The sequence below is a fragment of the Protopterus annectens genome, chromosome 14.part0, assembly GCF_019279795.1.
Source record: "Protopterus annectens isolate FY-2018-M chromosome 14.part0, PAN1.0, whole genome shotgun sequence".
NCBI lineage: Eukaryota > Metazoa > Chordata > Ceratodontiformes > Protopteridae > Protopterus > Protopterus annectens.
The window spans coordinates 150,258,373-150,281,630 of NC_056748.1; positions in this window are offsets into that span (position 1 = coordinate 150,258,373).

The following is a 23,258-nucleotide window of genomic DNA, read 5'->3' on the forward strand; positions in this document are numbered from 1 at the left end:
ATGTCTAAAGGGGTTGGCCTATACAACTCTTCCCCCTATAGGGGGCAATGTAGAGTCTGTGCTGCTGCTGCCTGCAACTCCATTCAGTGGTGAGATGGAAACACTCAGCATGCTTTTTGGAGATGGGAGAAACCCCACAGATACACAGGGAGAACATGCAAACTCCAAACAGGAATTGGCTGGTGGTCAGGATCGAACCTTGCATCTTGTGCATGGGAGGCGAAGATCTTAACCATTATGGCATCTTGTCTTTTCACGTGTGCACTGGTCCTCTGCCGAGGAGTTTGGTAGGCTGTAGCAAACCCAGACCACCAGAAAGATTCAGTTTTTTTTTCTACATGTGCAAGGAGAAAAAATAGGAAAATAATAAAAGTTTTTTATCTGCATAAGGTGGTTTGTTCTTATATATATATATATATATATATATATATATATATATATATATATATATATATATATATATATATATATACCTTAGTCATGCAAACTTTTTTACATCTTAGACCATTTATATATATATATATATATATATATATATATATATATATATATATATATATATACATACCTTAGTCATGCAAACTTTTTTTTTACATCTTAGACCATTTTTGTGTCTGTGTATGCAATAGTACTCAGCACTGTTAAGGTTTATTGCTATCTGAATTGTAAATGCCAGTATCATTTTACTGATTCTCTGTAACTCAGGCTTGGTTAACTGTATATTGTTGTGTTTTCTGCCAGGACTCTATTTCAAATAGGTCCTGGTGGATTATTACATTTTGCCAGTAAGCAAATTGTGAACTAATTCATTCTTTCATTAATAACATAAGCATATTAAATTTCCACCACAAGAAGTCGCTCAGGACACCATGGATAAAATTTATTCCACAGTTAAAATAAAATATATACTAGATTGAAAACATGTTTTAATTGATCTGTCTTACATTTATCTTATTATAAGCTTATCATTCAGCATTTCAGAAATGGATTTTATATAATCATTTCTGTTCATAACGATTGCACCTCTCTTATCTGAGCTTTTATTATTATATCCTCGTTTTTTTTTGTAAATTTCCTTGTGCTTGTTTTTCATCAAATGTCAAATTGTGAAAAGTAGTTGAAGCATAATTATTATTATGAATAATATCACACAATTCATTTTCACACGCTTTGGACAATAGGATTATTATTCAATACAAAATACTAGGTTTCTGTAATGAAACATTAGTAATAACTTCATTTAGGGTGACAGGTCTATACAGATCTGGTCACTCACGAAAGCAAATGACAACTCCATGAGTAACACTCCCATGAATGATTGCCCCATAACTGATTGCCACATGAGTGACTGTCTCATGACTTGCCCCATAACTGACTGCTCCATGAGTGACTGTCTCATGACTGATTGCCAATAAGTGACTGCCCCATGAGTAACTGTCTCATGACTGATCGCCCAATGAGTGACTACCCATGAGTGACTGTCTCATGACTGATTGCCAATAAGTGACTGCCCAACAAATGACTATCTCATGACTGATTGCCCCATAACTGACTGCCCCATGAGTGACTGTCTCACGACTAATTGCCTCATAACTGACTGGTCCATGAGTGACTGTCTCATAACTGATTGCCCCATGAGCAACTAACTTATAACTGATTGCTCCATCAGTGACAGTCTGATAAGTCATTGCCCCAAGACTAACTTTCTCATGATTTACAGCCCTGTGAGAAACTGCTTTATTTGTGACCCCCCCCATGAGTGACAGCCAAATGAGTGTGATTCTCATAAGTGATTTTCCCATGAGTGACACCCTCATTAGTGATTGCCCCATGAATGACAGCCCCATGACCAACAGCTCTATGACTGACTGCCTCTTGAGTGATGGCTACATAAGTGACAGTCCGATAAGCTACTACCCCATGACTGATTGCCTCATCACTGACAGCTCCATGAGATACTGTCCCCATGTCTGATTGTCCCATCAGTGACAGACCCAAGTCTCTGTATGCAACTGGTTGGTGTACTCTGCTGTTAATTATGATGTTAGTGGTTGAAGACCATCCAGGAGTGCTGTTATCTTGTTTGTGAGAGAATGTAGCTGAGTGGACAGTGCATGCATTGCATGTATGAGGAGGTCCTGGGTTAAGTACTCAGAATTTCCATAGCAATTTACTTTTGTCATTCTAAGGGAATCCAAAGTATACCAGCCTGGGAGGAGATGACTGACAACCCCAGCTATTTTGCGACAGATGGCTTTCATCTCTGTCTTCTCATGGCTTCCTTGTATTGGTCAAGACTTTTTCCTCCCTAGTGCCTTTTTTTAGTTAAGATCAGTCTCCTCAAATACCTACATCCATTTATCCTTCCATTCACCCCCCCCATCCATCCATCCATCCATCCATCCATCCATCCATCCATCCATCCATTCACAACCCCTTTCTCCATTTTTACACATGAGGTTGGGGTGTCACATCAACAGTGACAATCATCCAGAGCCAATGATCATAGCCAATCACTATCAAAATAATATCACACTAGTAGTGCTCATTGCTAGAGGCCTTAACAAAATGTTGCACTTCTGTTAGGCATTCCTAACCCTGGAAGATATAGATATATTCATAGTTAATGAAACATGATTTTAGAACAGTGAAAACACCCCTGCAGAGCAGGGATTTGATGCCTACTATTCTTATGAACCCAGTTCCAAATTAGAAGGTGTAGCTGGAGGGTGTGTATCTGTATTCTTAATAAAGCATTTCACATCCAGATTCATAATGCAAGACAATGACCTCAAACTTCTACACATCCTTCCCATAATGAACCAAACCTGGTACCACATCATTGCCAACTACTGTACCCCTCCCATGACCCCAGCAAACCACAAAGCACATCTAAACAAATTAAGATCCCTCATTAGAGAGTCCTAAACTATCCTCTTGGATGGCTTCAACTATCCATCCATTAACTGGGGAACATATACATTACCTCCTAGATGACTTTGTTAGACCAAGTAGTTTCATTGCATTCTTAGTGAGTTCACTTTAGTATGTTAAGGTAGAATAATGGGCCTGAAATTATAGAGTCAGACTTGTGTTTACATGTATGCATTCAGTTTCAGGAAAATACAGTTCAGTAGAAAGGAAAAGATAATCTTGCTGGCTAAGCATGAGATGTACAGAAATAATAGTTCTCAGGGAGAGCTGCAGAATGTTCCTTTGTCAAGGGAAAGATACGTGTACTTGAACTGGAAAGCATGCAAGACAAGGCGTGGGAACCAAGGCTAAAAATGGGCATAAAACAGTACAGGGTTTTGGTATTATTAGCAAATACTTCAGACACCGTCAATTAAGTAAGCTTTTGGACTGATATGCAAAAGGTGTTTGCAGTACAGACACTTTCAGTTTATATTATTCAGGAGAATCAGAATGTATATGCAGAAACTTTGGATATCTATCAACACTGTTACTGTTATTCAGTGTTCCAGAATTTCTACAGACTGTTATCAGCACTGTTATTGGAGAAAGTATTCAGATATTGTTAACATCTTCATTAGGTTCATAGGTTCATACTAGGCTATCTGCCCTAGGGCATTTATAAGCCTAGCCAGAGTGTGTTTGGCCTTCACCACCCATTTTAAATTAATTTTGCTATGCCCTTTTTTGAGGTTAGTATACTGTGCCTCTGTCTAACAGTGACACAGAAGTGATACCCGGGGTAAACCTACGATCTCCCATCCACTCATCAAGATTCCTCTTGAAGAGAGTCAATGAGGGACTCTGCCTAACCTGGACTGGGATTTTATTCCAGAGTGAAGGGAGCCTCTGGGTTATGAATCTGTCCCTCCAGCATGTCCTATTTATTTCAGTGCTGAGGTTCAAGTCTCTCAAGCGTGGGATTTGGATTTTCTGAGGTGCAGCATGTCCATTAATTCCAGGTTGGACATGGCTTTATACGTCAGGCACAGATCGCCTCTGAGCAGGTGGTATGCCACTGAGTAGAGCTGGAGTTTCTTTAACTGGGCAGCATATGGCATCTGTTTGAGCCCTTTGATCCTCTTGGTGAGATACTTTTGGGGTCTTTCCAGTTGCTGCAGGTGTCTGGTAAGGTACATCCCAAAGGGCATTGTACTCAATTATGGGCCTGATGAGGGATGAGTAAAGAGGCACGATGACCTCCCTGATCTAGATGTGAATCCCTTCATGATTAGGTGGGCTATATAAAATGTTTTTCTAACCACTTTGGCCACATGGTTGTCAAATGAGAGATTGCTATCAACTTGGGTCCCCAGGTCCCTAATTACTTCTTCTGTACTTAATGGATTACCACCTATGTGGTAATTTGTGGCACTTTGTTTTTGCCAGAGGGATGGCTATGCACATTTTGGCGTTTAGCTTGAGGCCATGGCTCTGGCACTAGTTGTCTGTTTCTATGAGGCCCTTTTGGAGGATGCTTGTGTCGGCTGGAGAGTCAATTATGGTGCCCAGTTTGCAGTCATCTGCAAACTTGGTCAGCCACAGTCCTTCCGTGTTGGCCTGTACCTCCGAGAAATATATACCGAACAAGAGAGGTCCCAGGACTGAGCCTTGTGGGATGCCACTTGTAACTGGTTTGGAGTCTGACATGGCTCCAGCAATTCTAACCATGTGGGTTCTGTCCTTGAGCCAGTTTGCAACCCATCTAGTGACATAGGGGTTTATATTTAAGCTGGTGAGCCTATCTATAATGCCCGAGTGGGGTATTGTATCGAAGGCTTTTGCGAGGTTCAGGTAGGCTGTGTGGACCACCTTCCCCTCGTCAATGGCCTTGGTGACTGTTTCAAAGAAATCGACCAGGTTTAAGAGGCAGGATCTGCCCTTAGCAAAGCCGAACTGAGTAGGATCCAGTGTCTGTAATGCCCCAATATCTTTATTTATGAGGTCCATGATGATCCTTTCCATAGCTTTGCAGACCTAGCTAGTCAGGCTTATGGGGTGATAGTTTCCAGGATCTGTTGAGGCACCACCTTTGTGGAGAGGGACCACTGTTGCTGTATGCCACTCTTTGGGTACATATCCTGTAGTAAGGCTGAGATTGAACAGTAGTTTTACGTTTGGGTTTAGCTCTTCTTGGAGTTCATGTAGGACGCAGCCCGGGACACTGTCTGGTCCCATTGATGCTGTGTTTTTTGCTTTGGAGAAGGCGGCTCTTACCTGAGCATCTGAGATGTCAGGGGGGCAGCACTCTGCTGGGATAGATATTTGCCCTTTTGGTGGGGAGGGGGGGAGAAGTTTGCGCTGAACCTGTCAGCTAGGATGTTGGCAATGTCTGTGGGTTCGGTGTATTTTTTGTCATTTTGGACTAATTCTGAGCATATCTGGGAATTCCCATCCAGGTTCCTAACATAACTAAAGAAAGCCTTGTGATTATCCTTAGTGTCCTGTGCAATTTTTCTCTCAAAGCTGGCCTTAGACGATTTTATGAGTGCCCGTAGATTTTTGCTAATACTGATCAGAGATGCCTTCCCTTTTTGGGATTTTGCTCTATCATGTAGTAGCTTCCTCCTTCTATTGTATAGTTTGTTTATGGCTGGGGTCCACCAGACAGGACGTCTGCCTTTGGAGGATTGGGTCTTGGTTTTATTTGGGATTGCATGATCCATGCATCCTGAAGGTGTTCATAGAATGCGTTTATAAAGGATTCTGTGGTCTGGGCCTAATAATAAATAAAGCATTCTAATAAAGCATTCTTAACCAAACTACATTGTGTGCAGAATTTATTCTGAAAAGTATGAAAAGACTTGGCCCATAAAGGAGAGACTGGCACCTGTTTAGCACAAGTTTGGGTTATTAACAGATAAAGACATTCATTCCAGTTTCATTTCAGTTGTTTCCAGTTAATTCCAGTATACTACATTTTTATCAATTCTTACAATGGCGAGCCTACCATCGATGGGGGACAACAGTTAAAGTAAGTTCCAAAATGCCATAGCAACCTTATCAGCAGTCAGACCACACGTATTTTGCAGCACGTACTTCAGGGCAAAGTAAAACAGTCTCTGACACTTTTTTTCAGTCTATCAGTAACTACATCAGAAGTATTTCATAACAGACTTTTCAGCAGCACACCAGTGTTCTTCCAGATGAAAGACTGTGAACTCCATACAGAATAAGGCCACTGCCAACAACAACACTATGGTTACTCCTTACAGAGAAGATCTTTTGGTAAAACACCAGTAATATTCCAAACGTAAACTTTGTACAGAAAAGAACTAGAGCAGAAAACATACAGCGATTGCAGCTGTTAGACAGATTACACTGCTTCAGGAAAAGACTCAAAGAACATCAACAGACCAGCAGTACTTCAGAAAATATACAAACTTCAGCAGTGTTCCTTCAGAACATCAAAGACATTATCCAGTTAACAGCAACGTACTTCACCATATCCACAAACCTTCAAGTTTCCAGTGTGACATCACACAGCCAAATAGCAAGAAAAAGTTTTAAAAGCTGCAGATGACAGAAAACAATATATATACTTTTTAGCTAAGTCAGACAGTAATTTTCAAAAAAAAAGTTTAAACAGATCAGTTGCGGTACATTTTATAAATGTGTTACCCAATACTTCTACAGTAAAGACACCAGTAAATATTTGGTTTAAAGTTAAAAATTGGGTAAAGCAGTTTAAAAAATTATGTTCCAGAAATGTTCATTTAAATGTAAAGGTTATTAGTTCAAGAATGTTACATCTTCCCAGATACAAAAGGGTTAAATCACAAAAGCACATTGCAATTGACATACTATCTCATGATTTGCAGAATGAGTCAGCTTCTGTCAATAATTCCTGTTTACATTCTTCAGACATCAGGGTAAATGCTGTAGCATACGGAATTCAAGATACAGAGTTAAGTCATAGTACAGTTTCAAATACAAATGTTCAGAATGTAATAAATTCTAGTTTACATGTAATTCAAAGTACTGAGCTAAGTAGCAGTATTGTAAATACAGACGTAAACACCATCAATGTATGTAACATGCAGATTTCCTGACCAAACATAAAGCAAACATTTGTAATATCTCAAGTTAACATTATTTTAAATACAGATGTTCAGAATGTCATAAATTCTAGCTTATTGTTTACAGAAGCCAGTGCAAATAGTGCACTGTGGGGGATAAATGGGATCAGAGTGCAGATTTTGATCAGTCTGATAAAGTAAACACCAGCATAAGCGATATACAGTTTTCAGGGCAAAGTAAAGAAGAAATGCATATCATAGCAAGTTAGTGTTGTTGCTAGTTCTATAAAAAGCATTTTCAGTTTATCTGTAAAGGGTTTGGCAGTCCAGCACCAAACTAAATTATTTATCTGTCATTGTTTAAGGTTGAAAGAAATGACAATATGCTATTGTTTACAGAGAAATTATGGAATAATGCCCTGATTAATACAGAGAAATCAAATTCAGTTACAAATAGACCTTTATCAGAGGACACAAATGCAGTTTTGTCAGGATTTAAAGGGTCAAAGATACAGCAGCTAACAGTTTGAAGTGTAACAACTCCATACTCGGTATGGACATGTCATCAGAGTTATATGTTGTTTTAGACTTCAGTAACAAGATTTTATGGGAAAAAAAATCTACAGAATGTACAGTTGTGCACACAGATGATACTTGTAGGGATTTGCATGCAGTAGATTGTGCAAATGTACAACATTTGAAGTATTGGTTATGACAGGAACATGCAGATTTATGGGTTAAAGATAAAATAAATTCTAGTTCAGCTGACAGAGATAGGGGAAGGGCCAGGGAGAAAAAAAAAGGGAAATGTATTATCATGGAACTTATAAACAAAGACATTTGCAACCTTCAAATCTTCAAATGTGTTATCATGGAACTTATAAACAAAGACATTGGCAACCTTCAAACACTGGACCCCACCCAGTTTGGATTCGTGAAGGGCCGATCTTGTCTCCTGAACCAGATTGACTTCTTCAAATCAGTCTCCGGAGCTGTGGACAAGGGTAAGGTGGTCCACACAGCCTATCTGGACCTCGCCAATGTCTTTGACACCATCCCCCACTCTGGAATCATAGATAAACTTACTAAGCTGGGCATTAATCCCTACATCACTCCACGGGTTGCCAACTGGCTTACTGACAGAACCAACACTGTAAAAGTAGCTGACTCCAAATCCAGCTCCAGACAAGTGACAAGTGGAGTACCTCAGAGTTCAGTTCTGGGACTGCTGTTGTTTGGCAACTACTTCTCTGAAGTACAGGCCAACACTAAGGGACTCTGGCTAACAAAATTCGCAGATGACTGCAAACTGGGAGTTATTATTGAATCCCCAAATGATGTGGATATTCTAAAAAAAGGCCTTACAGAAACAGATGCTTGGTGCCAGAGCCATGGGCTCAAGCTCACTGCCAAGAAATGTATAGTTATCCCCTTTGGGAAAAAAACATGTACCCATGAATTACCACATAGGTGGCAGTACACTAAACACCAAAAGTGTGATAACAGACTTAGGGACACAGGTAGACAGTGGTCTCACCTTTGATAACCACATCACCACAACAGTCAGGAAATCCTTCTATGCGGTGCACCTCATCACTAAGGGCTTTTCATCCAGGAAAAAAGGAGGTCATTGTCCCACTGTACTCATCCCTCATTAGACCCATTATAGAATACAACACCCCATTTGGTATGTACCTCTCAAGACATCTGCAACAACTGAAAAGGCCGCAGAAATACCTCACTAAAAAAATCACAGGCCTAAAGCAGATGCCCTATGTTGACCATCTAAAAAAAACTCCAGCTATACTCTGTCACATATCGTCTACTCAAAGGCAATGCTCTGCTTAACAAACAAGGCCATGCCAAACCCAGAGCTGTTGGACATGCTACACTTAAAGAAATCCCAATCCATCAGAGCCACAAGCTCCAGGGATCTAAACCTTGTCATCACAATGAACAAAACATACTGGAGGGATAGGTTCCTGGCCCAGGACTCCCCAGACTCTGGATTAGACTGCCCATACATGTCAAACAGAACACCTCTTTGGCCCTCTTCAAAAGGAACCTTGACGATTGGATGGGAGATAGGAAATTCACCCAGGGGATCACGTCAGTCGCCTTGCTAGACAGGGGTCCAGGGAAGTAAATATTGTAGGAAGAAATAGCCAGGGAATTGCTATGGCTAGGCTTGTATAGGCCCTAGGGCTGATAGCCTAGTACCAACCTATGAACCTATGAGCCTATGTGTAGGCTATATCAGAAATGACAGTCAAGTTAATTTGCAGATTAAAGGGTTTACAGTTACAGATTTGGCAAATTAATTTTTTATGTTACTGTTTTGTTTAGCAGACATTAAGACCTTTGTATTATGGTAGCAAAGTGTTGCAATGCATAAATAATATCTTGATACAGACAGAGACAAAAAAAGCATTTGCATAAATTAAATGATGCTTTGCTAGTTTACAGAATGTAAAATTTAAAGTCAATGATACATTTTTGAAGTGACAGTACAGTCACAAGTTCAGATCCCATGCAAGAAAAAAGTGCATAATAAATATTATGTGTCATTAATTCCACAGGTTTAACTCCTGTGTTATTCTTGTATAAAGGGTTGACAAGTAAAGTTCCAGAATTAGATCAGTTCAACTGTAGTAATAAATGTGTATACTATATAAACAAACTTCACATACTTTTATAAAGCACAAACAAGTAAACTTCCAGAATCAGATCAGTTCAACTCTAGTAACACGTGTCTATGTAAATGGTTCAAGATTGTATATAGTTCATGCAGAAATTGCAGTATACCAAGTACACCAGATTAGATTACAGGCCAGGTCAGTGAACTGGATTAAATACAGCACTGTATGCCATAAAACAGTATAGTAAAGATCAATTTAATATTCTTAATGTCAGTTTATGCAATTACAGTTCTTACTATTTATCCAAGAAAATTGTAGACAGTAATGATAAATCCTTGCAACATTCAGCAGTACTGAAAAAATTAAATGACGCCAGCTAAAGGAACGGCTATGTTAAGACAGTGGGTGGAGATTTACACACAGGACAGTATAAATAGTAATACAGTGTCAAATGACTAATTTAGTTTCATTTGAGGTTATGAAAGGAAAAAAACAATGCCACTGAGGTTTCAGTTTAATTTAATAATAAAGTTACAGCCTTTCCATTTCAATGTAGTACACTGTCAGTTCAGTTACAGACTTGAAAGAATGTATGTATTAGTAATGTTAGCTTAATTCACTATAGTACATTATCAGTCTGCTTAAAGATTTACAATAATTTATGTTTATTTCATGCAGAAAAAATGTAAATAAAGCCAGGGCAACAAACAATGTATTTATTAGTAATCTTGGTTTTATTCAGTATAGTATATTATCAGTTTGCTTACAGACTTACAAGAATTTATTAGCAGCATATGTTTATTTCATGCAGAACAAATTTAAATAAAGGCAAGGCATTAAGCAATGCTATCAGTTTATAATTTTTGAAGCTGAAAATGTTATTTTAAGGACCTGATACTGTTTTCTTGTGCTTTGCAGAAATAATTTCCAGACTGATTTTAAATACAGTGAAAAACATCAGTCACCCAGCCTTGCACAAGAGATGGAAAAGGGGAGGTTTGGAAGGCCTAAGAAAAAAAGGGACCCAGAAAATGAGACATGGACATTAAAACAGCCTCCAATATCTCAGCATGACTGGGACAATGCAGAGTAAGGTCTAAACTTGGCAAGAGCTGTGATGCACAAATCGACTATCTACAGAAAATGTGTGTACAACAGCTGTGCATTTATGTAAATAGAGTTAAAGCAAGTATGTAAATGTTTTCATGTTTCAGACAGTTGTATAACAGTACCAGTTTTTGGTTTATGTTTTTATCTATGTTCAGGCAATACTGACAGAAAAAGGTACTAATAGTTTAGTTTCCAGAACATAACATTTACAAGACTTCATTTATGGTTTTATGCTTTTAGTATTAGTTTAGTATTAGTTTAGGTAGTTTCCAGTATATATAAAGATATTTTAGATATACATATGTATCACTCTAATGTAAATTTCAGTCAAGATTCAGAATATGACATTCATACTAAGTTATGAGTTCAGTATAGTACATTTCAGTCAGATTTCAGAATATAACATTCATACTCAGTTACAACATGCAGTTACATCACACTTGACATTATTCAGTCATTAGTTTGAGGGTAAAGTGACAGAATTATTTGTAAACAGCAATACCACATCACACATCACATTATTAGTTTTGAGGGCAAAGTGTCAAAATTATTGAAGACATGCTTATTAAGATAAGTTATCTAAAGAATTTGTAGTAATAGTTATTCAATATACTCAAAGTATAACAGGGCAGGCTTAATTTGTTAATTAATATACAGATCACAGTACACGTTACATAACTGTACATTAGACAGAAAGATAAAAGGACACTAACAGAGTATGCAAAGGCATAGATGTGAAATACAGAGAGTTTAGCTTTTAGATTTATTTAAGGCACAAATTTAACAGGCAGACATCTATTACAACACATAGAAATCAAAAAGGTAAATAGAATTATTAACAAATCTAGCTGAACATTTATGGCACAAGTTAATACAGTATATGGTAATTATGCTTCAAGACCAGTCATAAAGGTATCCCTCTAGTGCCAATATCAGTTAGTCTTCAGAAAATAGCCATCATGGGGGGCGTGGCCAAGGATGAACACAGGATAGCAGCAGATTTCTTCAGCTCCACCAATTTCATTACATTGACAGGAATTAATTACTTAAAAAATTAATTCTTGAAGTAATTTTCTTTCTAAATATGTTTGTTTTATATAGTTCTTGAACTATATCTAAAAAAGAAAGGAAATCTTAATAATATTCCTGTCAGAAATTACTTTGGAAATTTTCCTGTCAGTTTATCAGTCTGAAATGAGTTCCAGTAAGACAAATTCTCAAGACTCCAGCATCAAGAAAGAACTTCAGTCTCTGATAATTATAGTCCAGCAACTTACTGCTAAGATGGATAAAATGGATACTAAAATAGACACTTTCATAGAAAAAACTACAAAACAAATAGACTTGTTACATATGGACCTGCAACAACAGAAGATCCAGATGACAGGCATAGAAGAAGCTGTGAATGACATGGAAAATAAAATACAAGAAGAGGAAATCAACATTGAGTTTCTGCTGAAACAAAATACACATTTACAAACAAAGCTGGATGACCTGGAAAGTAGATCTAGGCAATAACATTAGGATTTTGGACTGCCAGAAAATATTGAAGGTAACAATATTACTTCTTTTTTAACAACATGGCTCCCTAAAACTTTAGATTTACCAGAAACATTCTCTTTTGGTATCGAAAGAGCACATAGATCTATAGCTAATACCAACTCTAACAAAACTATCCTAGATCAGTTATAGTTAGATTTCTATCATCTTTGATAAAGAGATGGTTCTTAAATCTGCTTGGGCTAAAGCTCCTGTTAAGTTTAATGAGACAACTGTGCTTTGACAATGACTATTCTTCCATGGTAATTGCTAAAAGAAAAGTTTTTCTGCCACTAATAAGGGAGCTTAAAAGCACAGTTTAAAACATACCTTCTGTTTCCTGCCAAGCTTAAAATCTTCCTTCCTGATGGTCCTAAGGTCTTCGATGATTTAGACTCTGCTTTACTGTTTGTCAAAGAAAAAGGATTTTGGATAAAATAGAAGAAATGGAATGGGCTAGTTCTTCATTAAAGAGATTGGCAACTGAAGCTTCCTGGAAGACTTCAGAGAAGAAGAAGAGACTAAAAACAAATGATTTGTTATATGTTTTTTCTCTCTCATCATTTTAGTTCATTATTAATCTTTTGAATATAGTTCCTGCATTTCCAGAAAGCCACAAATATTTTGGAAAAGATTTAATCAAAGTTATTCTCTATGTGCAAAGAAATGTTTTGTTTCATAACCAGTCAAAATGCCTGAGGATTTAATGGCAGGCTGTGACTCGATTTGTTTTCTTTCTGAAAAAAGTAAGGTTAGTAATTTGATACATTTTTATCTTTATCTTTTTTTCCTTCTTCTTTTATTATTTTCTTTGTTTAAACAATGACATTCTATTTAGATTATGTAGTGGGTAAAGGGTGGGGAGGGCAGGAGAGAACAGTAATGAAAATATCATTAATAGAATAATAACATATTTATTTCTTGTAAAAGTTTATAAGTTCTTCAAATGCTATTTCTAATTATACTTCCTTGATTATACTGCTTATGCTTGTTTGTAAATAATCTGTCATGCTTTAACTAATAATAATCAGAACTAAATAAGAGTAAATAATATGTTTTATTTTTAACTCTATTAATATAAACAGTAAGTAACATTCCATTGTATATACTTCTTACAGCTTTCTCTTACATTTTTTATTTCTGTCTCACTCCCTTTTATTTTCTACTCTCTTTTCTTTTCTTTATTAATATATAGAAATGCTTTTGACTGTGTGGGCACAGTGAATAATAGGATTTGTATGAAAATTGAGTTGGGAGAAGAATGCTGAGTTTTATTGCTTGTTGGTAATTTTGAGTTTAATTTCACTTGCATAGAGGCTGTGATGATCTGTGGAATACATTGTGGAGGTTCTGTCATGTTTAGATGCATTTACACTGCTAAATGAATGTTTGTCACTAGTTTTTAATAAGTTTCCCGCCAAAATGTTAAGAGAGACAATCTGGGATGTGGGCTGTCTTATGCACAATGTCCTTGAGTTACCTCAGAATCTTCAAATCACAGAATTCTCACAGAGAAACTGAAAGCAGTTAGTATAAACATTGACAAGGTTATCACACTGACACACCACAGATTCAGGAAAAATACTCTGTTCATAAAATATGTCAGTTATAATGAGTTTAAATGATGTAGTTTCTTGTAGTAAGTAAATGTCTTATTTTAGAAGGCATAAAAATGAAACATTTATTTAAATGTTTTGAAAATCTACTTAACAGCAGCATAATAATCTGTGTTAAAATTTGTGTTCCAAACATATACTTTACTATAACTCATTTAATTCATCTGATTGACAAACATAAATAATCTTATAACTCTATTCTGGAAGAAATGTCATGTGATATATTTTAAAGCAGTAGGTTAGCATGATTGTAAAATCTGGTTACCAATATGTGTTTGCTGTGCATTGTTTTGTATAAAGCAGACAGATTTATTCTGGGGACAGCAAGTGGGATGGTGCTCTGCAGGGACACAACTCAGTGAGATCATATATATATATATATATATATATATATGTGTGTGTGTGTGTGTGTGTGTGTGTGTATGTGTGTGTGTGAGTGTGATGGCTTTTTTCTGAGAGTCTGCATGGCTATCCAATATGATTTGTAATGATTTCTATGAATACAATGTTTTACTCTATTGACAAAATGAATGTTTGCCACAAGTTTTAATAAGTTTCCGCCAAAATGTTAAGGGAGACAATCTGGGATGTGGGCTGTCTCATGCACAGTGTCCATGAGTTTCCTCAGAAGCTTCACTCACAGAATTTTCACAGAGAAACTGAAAGCAGTTAGTATAAACATTGACAAGGTTATCACACTGACACACCACAGATTCAGGAAAAATACTCTATTCATAAAATGTGTCAGTTATGATGAGTTTAGATGATGTAGTTTCTTGTAGCAAGTAAATATCTTATTTTAGAAGGCATAGAAAATGAAACATTTATTTAAATGTTTTTGAAAATCTACTTAACAGTAGCATAATAATCTGTGTTAAAACTTGTGTCCCAAACATATACTTTACTATAACTCATTTAATTCATCTGATTGACAAGCATAAATAATCTTATAACTCTATTCTGGAAGAAATGTCATGTGATATATTTTAAAGCAGTAGGTTAGCATGATTGTAAAATCTGGTTGCTAGTGTGTGTTTGCTGTGCATTATTTTGTGTGAAGCGGACAGATTTGTTCTGGGACGGCAAGTGGGATGGTGCTCTGCAGGGGCACGGCTCGGTGAGATCAGATATATGTGTATATATGTGTGTGTGTGTGTGTGTGTGTGTGTGTGTGTGTGTGTGTGTGTGTATGTATATATGTGTATGTATATGTATGTGTGTGTGTGTGTGTGTGTGTGTGCGTGTGTGGGGGGGGTATGTGTGTGTGTATATGTGTGTGTGTATATGTATGTGTGTGTGTCTGTGTTTATGTGTGTGATGGCTTTTTTTTTTTTAGGTAATAACGCAGGTGTTTCTGAGAATCTGCATAACTATGCAATATGATTTATAATAATTTTATGAATACAATATTTTACTCTATTGACAATAATGAGTTTAAGTAAATGCTCATATACAAACAATTCAAGATTTTTGGAAGCTGTTGATAGAATTCACATGACAGAAAATAGATGCATCTTAATGCATGTAATGTCTGAATCATATTAGCCAAAGTTTTTGATTTAAATGAATGTTAGAACATAATTTTCTCTCCTCTTGATTTCTAACATTAAGATTATTTGAATGCTATTAGAATACAAGTGTTATATATTACATAGATCTATATAATAGTATGAACAGTTTTAAAAAAAAAAAAAAAAAAAAAGTTTATTTTAGTTTATATGATGCTGTTTTACCAAATGTGTAGTTTTGTCTTGATAGATAATTGAATTGAAAACTGTTAACCTCAGTTAAATATAACTAGTATTAAATTGATAAGGTGGTAGCTGAGGTACTGCTGCTTAGGGTAGGGGTTAACTTGAGTAGTAAATACTGCTCTAAGTTGGAGTTTTCAACTCCAGGCGGGATGCAAGGTTTAATCCTTACATTATTTTCACTTGTTCATTGTTATATGTATATAGTTTTGACATCCACAGTATATTTTGTACACTCATTGTCACTACAAACAAAATTGAATCCTATACAAAATCCCATAAGAGATTTAATAAATACAGCTATGTTTAAAGGTACACCTAAAAGAGGAGATGTAACATTATTTATCTTGTTATTTGTTATTTCGATCATAAGATTCTTGAGTTTTAAAAATGCCAAATGACATCTTTAAAAGGAATTTCTTTAAACATTAATGGATTGAATAATCCGTGTAAAAGGGCAAGCCTAATAAGATACATTAATCTACACAAGGCCAATCTAGTCTTCCTGCAAGAAACCCATCTCTTGAAAAAGATATTGATAAACTAGCCACTAATAAGTATACAGTATTGGTTAGTTCAGAGCACACTCAGAAAAAAGAGGAGTGGCTATTTTATGGAATAAAAGTATGCCCATTCCTAAAACCATTAAGTCTTATCAGGATGACAAAGGAATGTTTTGTATGGTTACAATACAAATTAATGGGAAGACTTACACTTTAATTAATGTATATTGGATACCTGGAATTGGTATTAATACAGTGAAACATCATATTGATAAGATCATATCATTCTCTGTAGGGATATTATTTTAGCTGGTGATTTTAATTGTATACTACATGAAAGTGATACTACCACTATAAAGAAAAGAAGAATTACATCTAATGCAAAACATTTAAATGATTTTGCTAATTCTTATCATTTGAATGATATTAATAATCAGATAGAGTCAAAATCATTACCATACACCTTTTTTCTAACAGATACAAAACTTATTCAAAATAGATAGGGTCTTTATTTCTAACCAGATGGTAACAGATTTAATTAATTCCAAAATCATTTCATGTCCTATATCTGATCATAACTCAATTGTTTTCAATTCATGATAAAAATACTCATAATGTTCAGATCAAAAGGATACCAGCATACTTAACTCAGCTAAAAGACTATAAAGAATATATACTTTCAGAAGTACAACATTTTCTAGACATAAATAATACTCCTGAAGTCTCCATTGTCTATGTTTGGGATGCCTTAAAATCATATCTATATGGACAAAGTATCAGATGGTATAATAACAAAAGGAAATCTTGGGATAAGGAATTGTTAGATATTCAAAGTAAACTAGACTCTTATAAACATAATAATAAAGAAAATATTATGGACAAGAAAGTTATTGAAGAAATAAACAAACTAAATGAGAAATACAAAGAAATTTTAACTCATAAAGTTAAAATAACTTTAGAGAAATACAAGTTTTGTCTTATTCAATAAGCCCCAAATACTTACATAGACTTAAAAATAAAACAAAAAGATTGAATAAACAAAACCATATCAAAGAAATCTTTTCTCTAAGGAAAAAGAAGAATGTTTCTAGTATACCAGAAATACTGGATGAATTTAGAAATCACTTTCACAAGATTAACCATAACAACATTAACATGGAACCTAAAGATAAAATAAAGGAGTTTATAACCACAAACATGAATAAAAAGCTTAATAAACAACAGATTAAACTATTGGACAAGAGTATTTCATATACAGAAGTTATTACACAAATAAATAAGCTTAAATCAAACAAAGCACCGGGTAATGATGGTATTATACCAGAGATATATAAAATCCTTTCTAAAACTACATATTCATTAATACATAAGGTTTTTATTCTGGCCCAAACTGAGTTAATAACCCCCATCTTGGCAATATACATTTATTTCACCAATTTTAAAACCTAATAAAGATCCAACTAGATGTTCTTCATATCGACCCATCTCATTACTTAATGTTGATTATAAAATGTTTATGAGTATTTTGCTGATAGATTGAAGACAATTATCCCGGCATTATAGACATAGATTAGACGGGCTTCATTGTAAATAGAAATACTTTTGATAATATAAGAAGAACTTTAACATTAATTGATTTTGCAAATAGGAAAAAGAAAGATTTAACACTTATTAGTCTTGATATAGGTTCAGCATTTGATTCAGTAAGTTGGGACTATCTGTTTACCTTACTGAAATGCACAAATTTCTCTGATGCATTTGTAAATTTAATTGAGCATTTATACAAAGGAACGCTGGCTTATATTAAGGTAGGAACATATGTTTCACAAAAATACCCATTCTTAAAGGTACAAAGCAAGGATGTCCACTTTCTCCACTATTATTCACTTTAGTAATGGAGCCTTGGGCTAATTTGATTAGAAACAGTACTGACATAGAGGGTTTTGAAATAGAAGAAAATACAACATCAAAAATTCAACTTTTGCAGATGATGTTCTAATTACATCAGCAGGATCTAATTCTTCTATGCAGTCTTTATTTGTTAAAATGATGAATTTTAAAAGTATTTCTGGTTTAATATTCAATGAAGAAAAACTAAAATACTACCTATATATACGAAAAAATACTCTCATTAGTGACTTTACTAAATATGTACCCAACTCAGGTCAGATAACTTATTTAGGTATAATACTATCTAAAGATATTAAATCTATTATATATAATAACTATAATACCTGTTTTCTTAATATACAAAATCTTTTTAATACCTGGAATAATATGTTTTTTACTATGGAGGAGAGACTTACAATTATTAAAATGATAATATTCCCCAAGATTTTATACTTAATACAATCAATAATACTTTCACCTACAAAAATAACTATCAAGAAACTGAATACACTAATGTTAAATTTCTTATGGGCACCTAATAGACTTAGGATTGCATTAAAGAAACATACTAATAGCTGTTCTCAAGGGGGTATTTCTTTTCCAGACTTTAATTTATATGTTATCTCTTCTATTATAAAAGTTATTACTTTATTAATAGATCGGTCATATGTCGCAAAATGGAAAGATTATTGGGAGCTAATTAGTATGCACTTCATGCAAATCTCCTTAACACATAAAAATATGATTATAAATAACTCCATGTTGTGGTTGCTAAAGGAATTTTGTACTTCACCTATTACACCTAAACATATGGTCTGTTACCCATTAAATATTATTATTAGTTATCGTAACTTTATATTCATGCACCCTAAGTATAGGGAATGGAATTTTATTGTATTCCCTATAATTTATACTCAGGGTATGCTTATGTCATCTACTTCTGAAGGAGCTCATTTAGCTATAGATAATAATCTAAAGTACTGGTATCAGCTGATATCTGATAATAAAGTTACAAATCTAGATTTCTTAAAACAAGAATTTGATCTAAGAGAAACTTGCTGGTTAGAGGTTCAGATCTTTAGACAACATCTCATTGATAGAATAGATCTAATGTCTATAACAGTTAAAGAATCTATTCCAAAACTGATTGATTACTTGATAATAAATTTACAGCATAAAGTTTCTGATAAAGGTAAACTTTCATATATACATAAAATTATCAGACAAGAAACTTTTTACAATGTAGATTCATACTGGAATTATTTCACCTCTATTAATGGGGACCCACCAACTCAACAAGATAAACAATATATATTGGAATCTGCTTATAGAACTACATCTTCCATTGTCTGTAGACTTTATACATGGAAATTTTACATAGATCTTTTATACACCTTTGATGATGAATACAATTAATAATAAAGATAATCTATGTAAGAGATGTAATGTAGAAATTAATGCTGACTGGGCTCATATGTTTTATGACTGTATGAAGTTGAAAGAATACTGGAAGTCAATTAATGAATTTTGCAGGCTCTTTTACAGATAATTTCATTATTTCTAAGTCTCTTATATTATTCAACACACCTGTACCTCAATGTGTTAAAAGATTAAGCTTCCCTTGTTATGGTCTATCCTAGCAGTGGCTAGGAAAATAATAACTAGAAATTGGATTTCAGATACACCTCCTTCGTTCAATGAATTTAAAAATGTTATGAATATAATGTGTCATATGGAAATAAGCACAATTAGAATGAGAACAACTAGAAAAACATCACATTTTATTGTATGGGATAATTTACAAAATTTGTTAAAAAAATTCTAATTTCAATAGCACAGTATTTTAGTTTAATTAATTGATCTGATTGTAGTGGATGTCTTTGTAAATACTTTAGTTGTTTTGTTGAATAGCATAATAATACCTATTTTTAATTATTTGTATAAAATTGTTATGATATTTCTCTTATATGTTAAAACAATAAACTTGTTTTGAAAAAAAAAGAAAATAGCCATCATGCTTGATAGGCTATATAATGAAAAAGAAAATGGAGTAAACAGTAGAATGTCCGAACATTTAAGCCTGGACAAAAGGAAAATGTTTCATTCGCTATAAGAGAGAGACATCATGTTACAATAAGGCACCAGTTCATGAGGCAGAAAACATAGGCAATAGTCAGTGTAATTTTACCATTACAGCATACAGAGATAGGGAAGAAAAACAGGCAAGGTTTACAGAGATAGGGAAGAAAAACAGGCAAGGTTTACAGAGATAGGAAGAAAAACAGGCAAGGTTTACAGAGATAGGGAAGAACAACAGGCAAGGTTTACAGAGATAGGGAAGAACAACAGGCAAGGTTTACAGAGATAGGAAGAAAAACAGACAAAGTTTACAGAGATAGGAAGAAAAACAGGCAAGGTTTACAGAGATAGGAAGAAAAACAGGCAAGGTTTACAGAGATAGGGAAGAAAAACAGGCAAGGTTTACAGAGATAGGAAGAAAAACAGGCAAGGTTTACAGAGATAGGGAAGAAAAACAGGCAAGGTTTACAGAGATAGGAAGAAAAACAGGCAAGGTTTACAGAGATAGGGAAGAAAAACAGGCAAAGTTTACAGAGATAGGGAAGAAAAACAGGCAAGGTTTACAGAGATAGGAAGAAAAACAGGCAAGGTTTATAGAGATAGGGAAGAAAAACAGGCAAAGTTTACAGAGATAGGGAAGAAAAACAGGCAAAATTTACAGAGATAGGGAAGAAAAACAGGCAAAGTTTACAGAGATAGGGAAGAAAAACAGGCAAGGTTTACAGAGACAGGAAGAAAAACAGGCAGGGGTAACAGTTCATACTCTGTCATTTCCCTCATGCTGTTTCTGGAACAGCAGGATTGAAAGAATTAAACCACAGAATTAAAAGGCACTGATTTTCATAATAATGTGCAGGTTTTAGATATATCACACATGCATCACAACTTAGACTTAAAGACTCTAAAGACTATGGATCTAGGTAATGGGATAATGACTGGAGCAAGAATATTTTCTGCATATAGAGCTGTTAAAGCTATTTGGAGATAATAATACCTTTGAGATCATAAAGGACATCACTATCAGGACAAATCTGCCAAGAAATGCAGCACTGTGCCCTTCAGCAAACCCTGGCATCCATGCTGCTGTCACATAGGTAATTCCCTTTAAAAAGCGAGTAGGTCATTAGGGATCTGGGAACTTTCATTGTCAATGAGCTATCCTTTGATCACCACGTTATCACTGTTGTTAGGAAATTCTTTTATTTAGTCAGAGTAATCCCCTGGGGCCTATTTTCTAGATCCAAGGAAGTCATCACCCCTTCTACTCCTTCCTTATCAAGTTAATTATACAACCTAATGTGCCTGTTGTTGTGGACTTATCTAGACTCATGACCCTGCTCAAGAGACCAGAGCATTTCCTTACTTTGAAAATAAAAGGCACATCCACCCTGAGGAACCCTGACACTTTAAAGAATTTTCAATCTTTTCTGTATCCTATCAACGTTTCAGAAGGACTTCTACCTAGCCTATAGAGCCTCAAAGTATACGGTCCTATGCAACCTCACTCACATCCATAAAACTAATACTACCCTAAACACCCACTAAAGAGAGCTGCACCTCCACCACAATATAATTAAGACTTGGTGTTATAAATATCTATAACAGTGAATCCCTCTTTTATGGAATAGACTGTCCCTGCATGTGCAGCATAATAACTGCTTGACTCTTTTTGACCATAATCTGGATGACTGAATGGGCAGTTATAAATACATCCATAATCTACTTCCTTAAGCCCTTATGGAAAGGGGATGTAACTAGGTGCAAAGTAATTCATGCTGTTGGGGGTATGGTATTAATTCATGTGTCTGATATTAATTCATGTCTTGGTAAATTCAATGGAGGATAATGTGTCTAGGCAACAAACAGTCCATTGGATCAACAGCCTAGTATTAACCTATGATGAATAACTGTTCCATGACTGTGCCATCAGCGACTGCCCCATGAGTGATTGTGCCATCAGTGACTGCTCCATGAGTTACTGTGCCATCAGCAACTGCCCCATGAGTGACTGTGCCATCAGCAACTGCCTCATGAGTGACTGTATCATCATTGACTGCTCCATGAGTGACAGTGCCATGAGCAACTGCCCCATGAGTGACTGTGCAATCGACTGCCCCACGAGTGACTGTGCCATTAGTGACTGCCCCGTGAGTGTCTCTACCATCGACTGCCCAATGAGTGACAGTGCCATCAATGACTGCCCCATGAGTGACTGTGCCATCAGCTACTGCTCCATGAGTGACTGTGCCATCAATGACTGCCCCCATGAGTGACTGTGCCATCAGCGAGTGCCCTATGAGTGACTGTGCCATCAATGACTGCCCCATGAGTTACTGTGCCATCAATGACTGCCACATGAGTTACTATGCATCAATGACTGTACCATGAGTGACAGTGCCATCAATGACTGCTCCATGAGTGGCTGTGCCATTACCGACTGCCACATGAGTGACTGTGCCATCAGCAACTGCCCCATGAGTGAATGTGCCATCAGCGACTGGCCCATGAGTGATTATGTAATTAGTGACTGCTTCATGAGTGACTTTGCCATCGGCGAATGCCACATGAGTGGCAGTACCATCAGCAACTCCCCCATGAGTGACTGTGCCATCAATGACTGCCCCATGAGTGACTGTGCCATCAGTGACTGCCCCATGAGTGACTGTGCCATCAACTGCCCCATGAGTGATTGTGCCATCAGCGACTGTCCCATGAGTGATTGTGCCATCAGTGACTGCTCCATGAGTTACTGTGCTATCAGCAACTGCCCCATGAGTGACTGTGCCATCAGCAACTGCCTCATGAGTGACTGTATCATCATTGACTGCTCCATGAGTGACAGTGCCATGATCAACTGCCCCATGAGTGACTGTGCAATCGACTGCCCCATGAGTGACTGTGCCATTAGTGACTGCCCCGTGAGTGTCTCTACCATCGACTGCCCAATGAGTGACAGTGCCATCAATGACTGCCCCATGAGTGACTGTGCCATCAGCTACTGCTCCATGAGTGACTGTGCCATCAATGACTGCCCCCATGAGTGACTGTGCCATCAGCGAGTGCCCTATGAGTGACTGTACCATCAATGACTGCCCCATGAGTTACTATGCCATCAATGACTGCCATATGAGTTACTATG